The sequence below is a fragment of the Bufo bufo genome, chromosome 4, assembly GCF_905171765.1.
Source record: "Bufo bufo chromosome 4, aBufBuf1.1, whole genome shotgun sequence".
Classification (NCBI taxonomy): domain Eukaryota; kingdom Metazoa; phylum Chordata; class Amphibia; order Anura; family Bufonidae; genus Bufo; species Bufo bufo.
Window position 1 is genome coordinate 496240163 of NC_053392.1, and position 14540 is coordinate 496254702.

Sequence of the window (14540 nt, forward strand, 5' to 3'; positions counted from 1 at the left end):
GCATAAAGGGGTATTCGGATCTTACTCATATCTAGCCGAATTTTATGTATAGGGAGGTGGACAAAGTTGAGGGAGTGCAGGTGTGGGAGGCAAAAGGGCTTAAATACATGAGGCAGCTGTTTGATAATAATGTCCTTAAGGAATTCAGTCAATTACAGCAGGAATTTGGAATGCTGAAGTCCCAATTCTATCTATACCTGCAACTTAGACATGCACTACGAGCTCAAGGACAGGTAGAGGCGGTGGGCCCTGCACAGAAAAACTCAGTAATAGATCTGGTAAAAACAAGTGGGGGCACAACAGGGGTGATATCACTAAATTACGCTTGCCTTATGGAAGCACAGTTTAAAAAACAAGATTTCCCACTATATGAGAAATGGAGGAAGGATGCTCCGGATCTTACAGAGGAGCAGTGGGACACTGTCTTAGAGGATTTTACTAAGGTGGCGGTAAGTGAAGCCCACAGAGTGCAAATGTGATCGCACACTGCATCCAGCACTCTGCCCTCCATGCTGGATGAGACATTGGTTTATATTTTGGCCAAAGCATAGTAAGCCACTCACCGCGTCAAGGTCGTCTCAATTGAGTGGTCCCTAACTCTTGTTCCTACCTGTTCATGGGCCATGACAGCCACATAAAATCCAGGGAATGCAGGTCAGCATGCAAGCCAAGTACACTTTGCTTGTAACCCCGTCCGGTGCCATTACAGCTTTCATCGGATCCAGGGATGCAAGTACCAACATGCATGCTGAACCCACCATATACTTCTCCTGGAGCCAGATGGCCATGACAGCCACATAAAATCCAGGGAATGCAGCTTATATAGAACCTACCATTAGCCATCTGGCTCCAGGAGAAGTATATGGTGGGTTCAGCATGCATGTTGGTACTTGCATCCCTGGATCCGATGAAAGCTGTAATGGCACCGGACGGGGTTACAAGCAAAGTGTACTTGGCTTGCATGCTGACCTGCATTCCCTGGATTTTATGTGGCTGTCATGGCCCATGAACAGGTAGGAACAAGAGTTAGGGACCACTCAATTGAGACGACCTTGACGCGGTGAGTGGCTTACTATGCTTTGGCCAAAATATAAACCAATGTCTCATCCAGCATGGAGGGCAGAGTGCTGGATGCAGTGTGCGATCACATTTGCATTTTCCGTTTGTGTATGTATTTCGCCATAGTGATGTGCACCTGCAGGCAGGTGGTGCGGACTCAACCCCCTATATTTTTTTCTTTGAAGCCCACAGAGTGTCTCAACTCCTGTTACTGCATTGAGTGTATAAGACACCGGTCCTTTTGAAGAAGATGGGGTACAGAATAGACGACTGTTGCCCAAGATGCGACGGGGCAAACGCTGATCTTATACACCTAATGTGGAATTGCCCCAGGTTGAGGAGATATTGGAAGGAGTAGAGGAAATAATAAAGAATGTATTCGAAGTCAGACTGGATATGACAGTTCTGTCCTGTATTATGGGATATGTGGAGTTGTCAGAAGGGATGGCGGAGAAAAAACTGGCTATCATGCGAGTGATGTATCAGGCGAGGAAGGTGATAGCATTTCACTGGTTGGATAGACAACCGCCATCGGTGAATGAACTGGAAAGCAAGGTACATGTACTGATACGCCTTGAGCAATTTGTTTACCATAAAAGAAATAATCTTAAAAAATGTGAAAAAATTTGGTCACTCTGGATTCAACATTACAATATCCAAGTGTGAGAGAGGGTATGAGGGTATGAGTAGGTCTGGAAGTGGAGGGTTAAATGGTGAATGCGGAATGAGTCTGGGAAGGTATGGATAAAATGCTATTCTAGGAGGTGTCTAAAAGTTATACCTATAAGGTATCACATGTGTGTAAAGTTATACACATGGATGAATAAATAATTGCCCAGGTGCTTTTGTACATATGCAACGTCGCATTACCCTGTATCGAGCATTGTGTAATGGTTTAGTCTACAAAACGAACTGAGCTTTTCAATATATTGGAACTTTGGTATATTGCTCTTGCCTTGAAGGGGAATGTTGGAGGGGTGGAAAGGGAGGGGAGGTTTGGGAGTGTTTGCATTCATTGTATTGAAAATTGCTAATAAAAATTATCTGATTTAAAAAAAGAAATAATTACTTATTTCAGGGTAAATGTAAAAATAAAGAGAAAAGGAGTGTGACAGGGCAAATTAAGATATGTATTGTAAAAGAAGGGGAAATAACGAGAAAGAATGAGGGGGGCGGGAGGGTCAAAAGAAGAACAGAAGAAGATGGGTAGAGAAGAAATTAGAAAGTAAGAAAGGTTCTAAGCGAGGCACAGAAAGAAAGAAGAGATGGAAGAGAGAAATTACAGGGGGAGAAGGGGAAATGGAGAGATAACAGGATATGGGAAGAAGTGTAGGAAGACAGGGAGATGGAATGAGAGAAGGCGATAACTTAAATGTGAGGAGGAGAAAGATAGAAAGGAGATTTTGGGGTAGAGAGGGATCAAAGCCTCTAACCTCTCAGCTTACTATCTACAATAATTTAGTTGGAAAAGTCGGTATTCAGTGTCAGGCTTGGGTGGCCCCAATTCTACCCTTGGTCTTTCAGACACTGTCATGGTGTAACCACATGTTTCTGCTCTCTGGAAGGGTTGTTAAGGTATTGGGCAACCCAATGGGAAGCAAGTCCAGTGTCAGGATCTTCAGTTAAATGATCTGCTTCTTTACGGGAGGAATTCAAGTATAAAACAGTACAAGCAAGACACAGCTGACTTCTCCAGTCTCCTCCCTGGCAGAAGAAGGTTTTCTGTTGAGGAAAGGCCTGAGCTAGCTGTCCTTCTCTCTTTCTCAGAAGGATGGCTCCCTGGTCAAAGGGCTGGTGACCCAAGGACTGTGGCCACTTACTCCCATCTCAGCGTCTTATTCTAGTCACTCATGCAATCTGGCAGAGTGTCTACTTCTTAGCACTGATCCCTAACTGCAGACCCTGATTCTTTTGACTTATTTCCAATTAGAATTCACCATGCCTTACCATCTATCCCAGAGAGCAGCAAAGCGTGGTGACACCTCAACAGTGTCCGGAGAACCCAGTGTAGCATTAATCGTAAAAAGAGAGGGATAAGAAAAAGAATCTTCCTTATCCTCTGACTGAGATATAGTAGTGTTATAATAAAAGTGTCCATAAATATATACATAAATGAAATACATTCTGTATATCCACATGTATCAGAACTAGAACTCATGTCTAGTCTGAATGTTATCAGTAATTAATAGAAATATTAATTACCTGTTTTGTGATTCTTTTCTTGCAGGTGACCTTGGAATATAGTATGTCAGCTTCCACTATCTCACTGAACATCAGTCACCTATAAAAAGACAGAGGTGTGATAATATGTTCCTGATACATCCTATAGACACTAATATCTATAACACACTAAGAAATAATTACTTATTTCAGGGTAAATGTAAAAATAAAGAGAAAAGGAGTGTGACAGGGCAAATTAATATATGTGTTGTAAAAGAAGGGGCAATAACGAGAAAGAATGAGGGGGGCGGGAGGGTCAAGAGAAGAACAGAAGAAGATGGGTAGAGAAGAAATTAGAAAGTAAGAAAGGTTCTAAGCGAGGTACAGAAAGAAAGAAGAGATGGAAGAGAGAAATTACAGGGGGAGAAGGGGAAACTGAGAGATAACAGGATATGGGAAGAAGTGTAGGAAGACAGGGAGATGGAATGAGAGAAGGCGATAACTTAAATGTGAGGAGGAGAAAGATAGAAAGGAGATTTTGGGGTAGAGAGGGATCAAAGCCTCTAACCTCTCAGCTTACTAGCTACAAAAATTTAGTTGGAAAAGTCGGTATTCAGTTGCAGGTTTGGGTGGCCCCAATTCTACCCTTGGTCTTTCAGAAACTGTCATGGTGTAACCACATGTTTCTGCTCTCTGGAAGGGTTGGTAAGGTATGGGGCAACCCAATGGGAAGAAAGTCCAGTGTCAGGATCTTCAGTTAAATGATCTGCTTCTTTATGGGAGGATTTCAAGTACAAAACAGTACAAGCAAGACACTGAGCTGACTTCTCCAGTCTCCTCCCTGGCAGAAGAAGGTTTTCTGTTGAGGAAAGGCCTGAGCTAGCTGTCCTTCTCAGAAGGATGGCTCCCTGGTCAAAGGGCTGGTTACCCAAGGACTGTGGCCACTTACTCCCATCTCAGCGTCTTATTCTAGTCACTCATGCAATCTGGCAGAGTGTCTACTTCTTAGCACTGATCCCTAACTGCAGACCCTGATTCTTTTGACTTATTTCCAATTCGAATTCACCATGCCTTACCATCCATCCCAGAGAGCAGCAAATCGTGGTGACACCTCAACAGTGTCCGGAGGACCCAGTGTAGCATTAATCGTAAAAAGAGAGGGATAAGAAAAAGAAGCTTCCTTATCCTCTGACTGAGATATAGTAGTGTTATAATAAAAGTGTCCATAAGAGATATAACCGCTAATTTTAATAGTCATATTGTATATCCACATGTATCAGAACTAGAACTCATGTCTAGCCTGAATGTTATCAGTAATTAATAGAAATATTAATTACCTGTCTTGTGATTCTTTTGTTGCAGTTGACCAGGGAATACTGTATGTCAGCTTCCACTATCTCACTGGGCATTAGTCACCTATAAAAAGACAGAGGGGTGATAACATGTTCCTGATACATGCTATAGACACTAATATCTATAACACACTAAGAAATAATCACTTTTTTTAAGGTACATGTAAAAATAAACAGAGAAGGAGTGTGATAGGGCAAATTAAGGCACATATTGTAAGAGAAGGGGTATAAAGGGAAAGAATGGATGCGAGAGAGAGAAGAGAAGAACAGAAGAAGATGGGTAGAGGAGAAATGAGAAAGTAAGAAAGGTTCAAAGTGAGGTACTCAAAGGGAGAAGAGACGGAAGAGAGAACTTAAGGGGGAGAAGGGGAAACAGAGATAGCAAGATATTTGGAGAAGTGTAGAAAGTCAGAGAGTTGAAATATAATAAAGTCCTATATATTAAATCTATATTCATTTATACCCACCCTGATTCTAATGAAGTTGCTGGCTGTGTATTATTATGCATTCTGTTAATTAGAATTAATGATAGTAATTACCTTTCCTGTGTCACTTCTTCACCACATAGGACTCAACTGTACAAGTTACTGAAAAACTGAAAAGAAAGTTCTAAGCAATTATGATGTCACATCTCTATGACATCATAGGAGAGATTGAGCAAAGCATGCTGGGAAGGACACTGTACTATTACATAATGGGGCAGATCTATAAACTGTGATTGGTTTCTATGGCAACAAAGACAGTTTTTCTTAACTCTTCTGTTGTGCCATTTGGACATGTTTTTACATTAAAATACATTTATAGTGCTAATTCCTATTTCCAGAAATCTGCTTCTAATTAACAAACATCAGAAAATGCTAGACACTGTTCAGACTTGTGGCACTGCTTCCATCTGTAATACAGCCATGTACAGTAGATTCATTTTCAGTGGATGCCAGCAAAATCTAATGGACACCATTTAGTTTACTTGGGTCTGTTAGGATTCCCTGGAAAGTTGTGCCATATTTCATGGTAAAATAGCGCTCCAGACTAAGGAAGGTAAAATTCCTCCTTTTTCCACTACTGGGAATTGTACAGATCCCTGGATCAGTAATCTGCATTGCTGTATTGACAAAAGTGCAAAACACACACTTAGGGCTTGTTGACATTTCTGTGTCCGTTTTACGTCCGTGAAAAACATCAGACTATGTTACATAGTCCATGAAGATGTCCATGAAGCATTAGTGGTGATCATCACATGGATGGTTACATAGCACAATGCACTTTACTATTGGATAATAATGAGATTTTACACTTTGATGTAATCATGCATGTACAGATAATTTTGTGCATTGATCAATGATGTAATTAAGTGATTCCCATGTGTATATGTCTCTTATTTGAGGGGTGTGGAGTGATGGTGGTCCACCGTTTGATAATTCCTGGTGCAATAACATGACCTCGAGTAGTTGGAGACAATTCTTTTTTTATTTACATATAGATGACAATGTGTTTCGGAGTATATAAACACTCCTTTTTCAAGTCTAAATAATAGTGGTCAGATTTCATAAAAGTAAAATTAGGACAAATATTATGCTGAAAAGACCAAAAATGAAGTGATAAGACCATACATAATAATAATAATTATCATGACAACAATGTCAGGCGTATGTATATATAAAGGAATTTTTTATTGTAAATACTGGCATTGTGTATTTACTGGCACAATGCCAATATTCACAATCATTGTATTTGTAAATCATCTGACTGTTATGCCCTCCATATTCACATTTTTATATATTTATGTGTGTGTATGTACACTTTTACATTTATATTCATGTGATCCACCACCCAGCATATGTAATTGGGCGGCTCACTTTCATTTGCTAGTATTATTTTACCCCCCACTACCTTTTCACTCAACTAAAATCCTTCATCATGAACTGTCACCACAATTACATTATTAACTAGTTAACATCATGCTTAATATATATATATATATATATATACAGTACAGACCAAAAGTTTCGACACACCTTCTCATTCAAAGAGTTTTCTTTATTTTCATGACTATGAAGGCATCAAAACTATGAATTAACACATGTGGAATTATATACATAACAAACAAGTGTGAAACAACCGAAAAGATGTCATATTCTAGGTTCTTCAATGTAGCCACATTTTGCTTTGATTACTGCTTTACACACTCTTGGCATTCTCTTGATGAGCTTCAAGAGGTAGTCCCCTGAAATGGTCTTCCAACAGTCTTGAAGGAGTTCCCAGAGATGCTTAGCACTTGTTGGCCCTTTTGCCTTCACTCTGCGGTCCAGCTCACCCCAAACCATCTCGATTTGGTTCAGGTCCGGTGACTGTGGAGGCCAGGTCATCTGACGCAGCACCCCATCACTCTTCTTCATGGTCAAATAGCCCTTACTTTCAAAGTTTTCCCAAGTTTTCGGCTGACTGACTGACCTTCATTTCTTAAAGTAATGATGGCCACTCGTTTTTCTTTACTTAGCTGCTTTTTTCTTGCCATAATACCAATTCTAACAGTCTATTCAGTAGGACTATCAGCTGTGTATCCACCTGACTTCTCCTCAACGCAACTGATGGTCCCAACCCCATTTATAAGGCAATAAATCCCACTTATTAAACCTGACAGGGCACACCTGTGAAGTGAAAACCATTTCAGGGGACTACCTCTTGAAGCTCATCAAGAGAATGCCAAGAGTGTGCAAAGCAGTAATCAAAGCAAAAGGTGGCTACTTTGAAGAACCTAGAACATGACATATTTTCAGTTCTTTCATACTTGTTTGTTATGTATATAATTCCACATGTGTTAATTCATAGTTTTGATGCCTTCAGTGTGAATCTACAATTTTAATAGTCATGAAAATAAAGAAAACTCTTTGAATGAGAAGGTGTGTCCAAACTTTTGGTCTGTACTGTATATATATATATATATATATAAGGAAGAAGATCCGCAGCACTCCTTGAAAAATAAAATGTGCTCTTTATTCACACATATCAAATATTGACAACGTTTCGGTTCTCTTGCAGAACCTTTCTCAAGTCAGGTGAAACATAAAGTGCAATAGTGCCTGTATAAATACATCATCAGGTTGTTACCAATTAATTCATCAACCAATACAAATAAAGTGCACTCCCCTTTTATAGACATGTTACAATTCATTACTTAACGACACCTGTTTACATTAACATCAATGTGTCCACTGTCATACATATATACTGTGTATTCATAATCCCAATATCGCTTATAATTTTCATCAGTGATACATTAAAGTGCATATAGTAAAGTGCATAGTGCTCTAAAAACCTATATTACCTTGCTGGAGGTTTTGTGGAGTAGAAGGAGATGGCGTATTAGCTTCAGTCAAAGCACGCCGTTCCTCCGCGTCTACTCTTGGTCAGTGCGCATGTGTCTGTCTCTTGCCCCTCCTATTAGGCGGTACATAACTATTTTACGTCACTAGCTGGCAGAGACCATGCATCATGACGTCCGGTTTACTGCGATCCGGCGCGCATCACGCACATCACGTGCCCGCACGCCCGAGATCCCAGTCACCAGCGTCACTTCACTGATTCCTTCCGCCATTTTATATTAGGGCAAACTTTTGGGCAATGACAATATCCATCATCTTTCTGACTCTATTGCTTCCTCTTAGTTACAATAACCCTCCCCGCATAGGTAAAGCGCCTGATTCAAAATCACATAATATCCTCTTCACGTAACATTCTATTACTTCCACCCTATACATCAAGTTGGATACACAAAGAAACATGGGCCCTATAAAAGGATGCTAACTAACCATTCCCCCTGTTACCCTGAATTCGACGTTTAACCCTTTGGGTCTCAAGGTATCCAGACGAAAAAATCCATTTGAGTTCCGTTTTTTTTTAAATAGTCAACCTATCTCCTCCTCTATCTAACTGTTTCACATGATCCAGGATCATAAATCTCAGATCATTTTCCCTATGATTTTTTTCACAAAAATGCTTAGACACCGGCAAATCTTTTCTTTTATTTCTGATGGATTGTCTATGATTATTTAGCCTAGTTTTCATATCACATGTGGTTTCACCCACATAGAGCATTTTGCACGGGCACCATAACACGTATATCAAACATGTTGAATTACATGTCAGGTAATATCTCGTGTTAAATGTTTCTCCCGTGTCTGGGTGCGTGAACACCGACCCTTTGTGCATCAGTTTACAATTCACACATCCCAGACACGGGAAAGACCCCGTACGTCTCGTTGTCAGAAATGTCGGTTTTAGGTGGCCTTTTTCCGGCAGTCTGGCATGTACAACCTTATCCCTAATGTTCCCTTCTCTTTTATACGCCATCATCTGTTTTTTTTTTAAATGCTGCTACAGTGGGGTGCGTCATGTCTCCATACAGCTTCTTATAAATGTGTGCTAATTAATTCATATAGGGTTTGTCCTGTATTAAAACATGGTCAATTAGCGCCACCTTCTGACCACTTCCAAATTGTTCTCTGTGTATGTTCAGCCTCTTTGTTACTCCTCCCCTTTGTGACCTCACTTATTACAAGAAGGGAAGTAATTTCTAGAACTTGCCATGTTCCTTCACATGCTCTGCTGTACAAGATTAACTAAACTTCTACTATAGGCTGCATAGCCGGTAAGGCATTATTTCTTGCTGTTCTTTCATACCTATGTGATTATTACTAGCTATAGACATGCATTATGTGTATTTATGTGTAGGCAGCTAGTTAGCAGTTCAGATGTAAAGTAAGGGCCTAGTCAGCTAACCTTGCAGACATGTTGTATGCTGTTCTATGATATGTATATTTGCAGTTCATGTACTTATTGTATTCTTTATGTTACTGGTTCACAGTTTCACACCAACTTACTTCAGCTCATTAAAGCTACAGATCATTACCTGGTCTCAATTTACTGAGTAGTAGGAGGGTGTTTATCTGCCTGCCAAGTCCATACACACCCCAGGGGTACACGTGGTAACGAGGACAGGACAGTGAAACGGCTGCGACCTGGCGAGTGGAAAATAAGATACAGACTTCAGAGGCCGCTATCCCACCACGCAGCTACCTGCATATGAGAACACAGCAGTCTCCTCACAGTCAAGATCCTGAACAGCAGCATCATGTCACAAAGCCAAACTTCTTACAAGACAAGGTCTAAAGCCAGTCGCTCTGCAAGATCCTCAGCAATCAGCAATGCCACCGCCAGTGCACGTGCAGAAGCGGAGGCAGCAAAAGCACACGCTGCCTTTGCAGAGCAAGAGATGCAACTAAAGCTACGTCAAGCGACATTTGAAGCTGAGAAGGCAAGTCAGCAAGCAGCACTGGAGAAGCTCTCAGCGCAGAAGGAAGCTGCCGCAGCCATTGCCAAAGCAGAGGCCCTGGAAGCACTCTTTTACCCAGACGATGAAAGATGCAGCGGTCCAGCCAACCTAGATCTCATCCATCAAGACTCCCTGCAGCGCACTTCAGAGTATGTCCATCGACATTCCAGAATGATCGACACTCTCCAGCCGACAGAAGATCTTCAACAAGACCTCATCGACGGATTTCATCGGACTCGCCTCACAGCAACGCCGGAAGTCCAGGATAAGTCTCTAACTCGCAGGCCAGAGGACAATCCAGGAAATGAACTAAGTAGGGACCACCCGCCTTCTCATCAGGAGTTCCAGCCTGCGCATAATGTTCCAGAAACATCCTTTTTCGTGCCTAGAAGGCATGATACAGTTCAACCTAAAAGAGAGACTACTGACAGGTATGATTATACACCATTTTCTCACTATCGCAACACACTGCCAGCTTACTCTCCTCCTGATCAAACCAGCATGGACATTGTTAAGTTCCTCACAAGGCGTGAGCTGGTTGCCAAGGGACTTGGGAAGTTTGATGATCACCCTGAGAGTTATAGGGCCTGGCGTTCTTCCTTTAAGAACACAATCAAAGACGTTGGACTATCCCCCAGCGAAGAGATAGACCTCTTAGCTAAGTGGCTAGGGACTGCATCTTGTGAGCATGTAAAAAGAATTAAGTCCATTAATATAAGAAACCCAGAGATCGGACTAAAAATGGTTTGGGACAGACTTGACGAATGTTATGGTTCAGCAGAGGCAATAGAAAACTCTTTCTTTAAAAGGATAGAAGATTTTCCTAGAATAGCTCCCAAAGGATTCCAGAAACTTAGGGAACTTAGTGACTTATTAATGGAACTTCAAGTAGCCAAATCTGAAGGTGATCTATCGGGACTTACATTCTTTGACACTGCCAGGGGCGTTAACCTCATAGTACAAAAGTTAACCCCCAGCTTACAAAATGAGTGGGTCAAATGTGGTTCTAACTATAAGAAAAAACACCATGTTTCATTTCCTCCATTTTCTGTGTTTGAAGACTTCATACGTGACCAGGCTAAGATAAGAAATGATCCTAGTTTTGATTTTACACTGGCATGTACTTCTGTTCCAGGTCTTCCTTCACGTAGAGCTTCAGTGGCGGTTCACAAGACTGAACTGTTCCCTTCAGACTCTCTCCACAGGTCTGCTGGTTCCTACCATGCTACAAACAAAGTTAAAAACCCTGGTAAGCAGTGTCCTATACACCGAAAACCACATTCTCTCTTGACATGTAGGGGCTTTAGAGAAAAACCCATCGAGGAGCGCAAAGCCTTCCTTAGAGAAAATAACATCTGCTACAAGTGCTGTTCTTCAACCGTTCATTTAGCTAAAGACTGCAAGGTTAGTGAAAAGTGTAAAGAATGTGATAGCACAGACCATAGTACAGCATTACATCCTGGACCAGCTCCATGGACTTTACAACACGCTTACAATACTGTTCAGCATGATGGAGAGGAGGGTAACACTGCTATCACTACCCTGGAGGTCACTCCACAGTGCACTGAGATCTGCAAAGGATCCATAAGTGGAAAATCCTGTTCCAAAATATGTCTAGTCCGAGTCTACCCAACAGGACAAAGAGACAAAGCAGTCAAAATGTATGCCATTCTAGATGACCAAAGCAAAAGGTCTCTAGCCACCTCAACCTATTTTGACATATTCAACATTAAAAGCCCCAGCTTCCCATACTCACTAAGGACTTGTGCGGGATTTGTGGAGACGGCGGGGAGAAGAGCATCCGGTTTCCAAGTTGAAGCGATGAACGGCGAGATCAGCTTGCCCTTACCAACTCTAATAGAGTGCAGCAATCAAATCCCTGATCACAGATTTGAAATTCCTACTCCAGATGTCGCAAAGCATCATGCACACCTAAAGCATATAGCTCACCTGATCCCAGAACTTGACCCACAGGCTAAGATAATATTGCTACTCGGGAGAGACATTCTACGAGTCCATAAAGTGAGACAGCACATAAATGGTCCTGGCAACGCTCCTTATGCTCAAAAGCTGGATCTAGGATGGGTCTTAATAGGAGAAGTCTGCCTTGGGAGTGTGCACAAGCCAGAGTCAGTTCATAATATGTTTACAAGCACACTAGCCAGCGAACGCCCCTCACTTTTCCAACCATGTGTCAACAACTTCCTCATAAAGGAGCTACCGTGTGCTTCCCATCTACCTTGTTCCTTTACAGATGTCTCTAGTGACAGCAACCAAGACCACTTAGGATGCACTGTCTTCCAAAGGAGAAAAGATGACAATCAGGTAGCACTATCCATCGAAGACAAGCTGTTCTTGGAAATAATGGAACAAGATTTCGTGAAGGACAGCACTAACAGTTGGGTTGCGCCTCTTCCCTTCAGAACTCCGAGGCCACGCCTACCTAACAACAAGGTACAAGTACTTAAACGTTTCTCTTCTCTTAGACGTAACTTCCAAAGAAGGCCAGAGATGAGAGAACACTTCTTTTCTTTCATGCAGAGAATATTTGAAAACAATCATGCAGAGATTGCACCACCCCTTGAAGCTCATGAAGAATGCTGGCACCTCTCAATTTTCGGAGTATATCATCCAAAAAAAACAGGTCAGATCAGAGTCGCGTTTGACTCTAGTGCTAAATATGAAGGCATCTCCTTAAACGATGTACTCCTGACAGGCCCTGACCTGAATAACAAACTGCTAGGGGTACTCCTCCGTTTCCGCAAGGATTCTGTCGGTCTGATTGCTGATATCCAACAGATGTTTCATTGCTTCCTTGTTAGAGAGAAGGATAGAAACTTCCTCAGATTCTTCTGGTTTAAAGACAATGACCCTTTAAAAGATGTCATAGAGTACCGCATGAGAGTACACATTTTCGGGAACAGACCCTCACCTGCCGTTGCTATTTACGGTCTCAGACGTTCTGCTCAGGAAGGAGAGAGAGAATATGGGTCAGATACAAGACAGTTTGTAGAAAAAGACTTCTACGTAGATGACTGTTTGAAATCTTTACCTTACAATGATTCTGCAATCAGTCTCCTCAAAAGAGCCCAGGACATGCTCGCCTGTTCCAATTTGAGACTCCACAAGACTGCTTCAAACAGCAAAGAGGTTATGGAAGCCTTCCCTACTGAAGACCATTCTAATGACCTAAGAGATTTGGACATAGGGTCAGATACTTTACCTGTCCAACGCAGCCTTGGACTTCTATGGGACTTAAAATCCGATACCTTCACCTTTCAAGTTAGCAAGGAAGAAAAACCTTTCACCCGCAGAGGCGTCCTGTCTGCAATCAACAGCCTGTATGATCCTATGGGTTTTGTAGCTCCTGTCACTATCCAAGGTAAGGCCTTGCTTAGAGATTTAATCCGTGAAACTACTGACTGGGATGTTCCATTATCCCCTGAAAAGAAGAATATGTGGGTAGAATGGAGAAACTCCCTGACATCTCTGTCTAGCCTTAATGTCTCACGCCCATATGCTCCTGTGCCATCTACTGATGTCCAAGACCATACACTCTGCGTATTTTCCGATGCTTCTGTTAAAGCTATATCTGCTGTAGCCTATCTCAGAACCGTGGACACTAACGGACAATACCACGTTGGGTTTATCATGGGCAAGGTAAAACTCGCACCACAACCTGAACACACTATACCCAGACTTGAAGTTTGTGCTGCAGTCTTGGCCGTCGAAATGGCCGAGCTAATCACGTCTGAGATAGACATTGACCTTAAAAAAGTTGAATTCTACACAGACAGCAAGGTGGTCTTGGGTTACATCTATAATGAATCCAGACGATTCTATGTTTATGTCAATAACAGAGTGCTTCGGATTAGGAAATCCACCTGTCCAGAACAATGGCATTATGTGCCTACCGACAATAATCCTGCAGACCATGGTACAAGAGCTGTTGTAGCAAGTCGTCTCAAAAACACAACCTGGCTCACTGGTCCTGCATTCTTACGTAATTCAGGTTCAGCTGTTCACCAGAACAACATATGCGAACTAGTGGACGAAGACTCGGACACTGAGATCCGTCCCAAAGTGTCTGCACTTCACTCAGTGACATCCTTCGACTCCCTTGGTTCTCATCGCTTCAAAAGATTCTCTACTTGGAAATCGCTCGTACGAGCCATTACTTGTCTAGCCCATATAGCTCGTGCCTTTAAAGAGACCAATTGTAATGATGTTAGGCAGTGTAAAGGCTGGCACCACTGCCAAGAGGTTTACACTGTGACAGAATTCCAGCAGTCAAAGAAAATCATTATTCATACCATACAACATGAAGTCTTTACCAAAGAGATTGACTGCATCACCAACCATAAGTCTATCCCTGAAAGTAGCTCTTTAAAAAAGCTTGACCCATTCCTGGACGAGGACCCATTCTACTGAGAGTCGGAGGTCGTCTTAAACAAGCGTCAAGTCTCGAGCTCAAGGAAAGAAACCCTCTGATAATTCCTGGGAATCATCACGTTACTACTTTGATTGTACAATACTATCACATCCAAGTGAAGCACCAAGGAAGACTGTTTACAGAAGGAGCTCTAGATACTGCTGGATTGTGGATAGTTGGGGCAAAGAGACGTGTGAGTAGCATT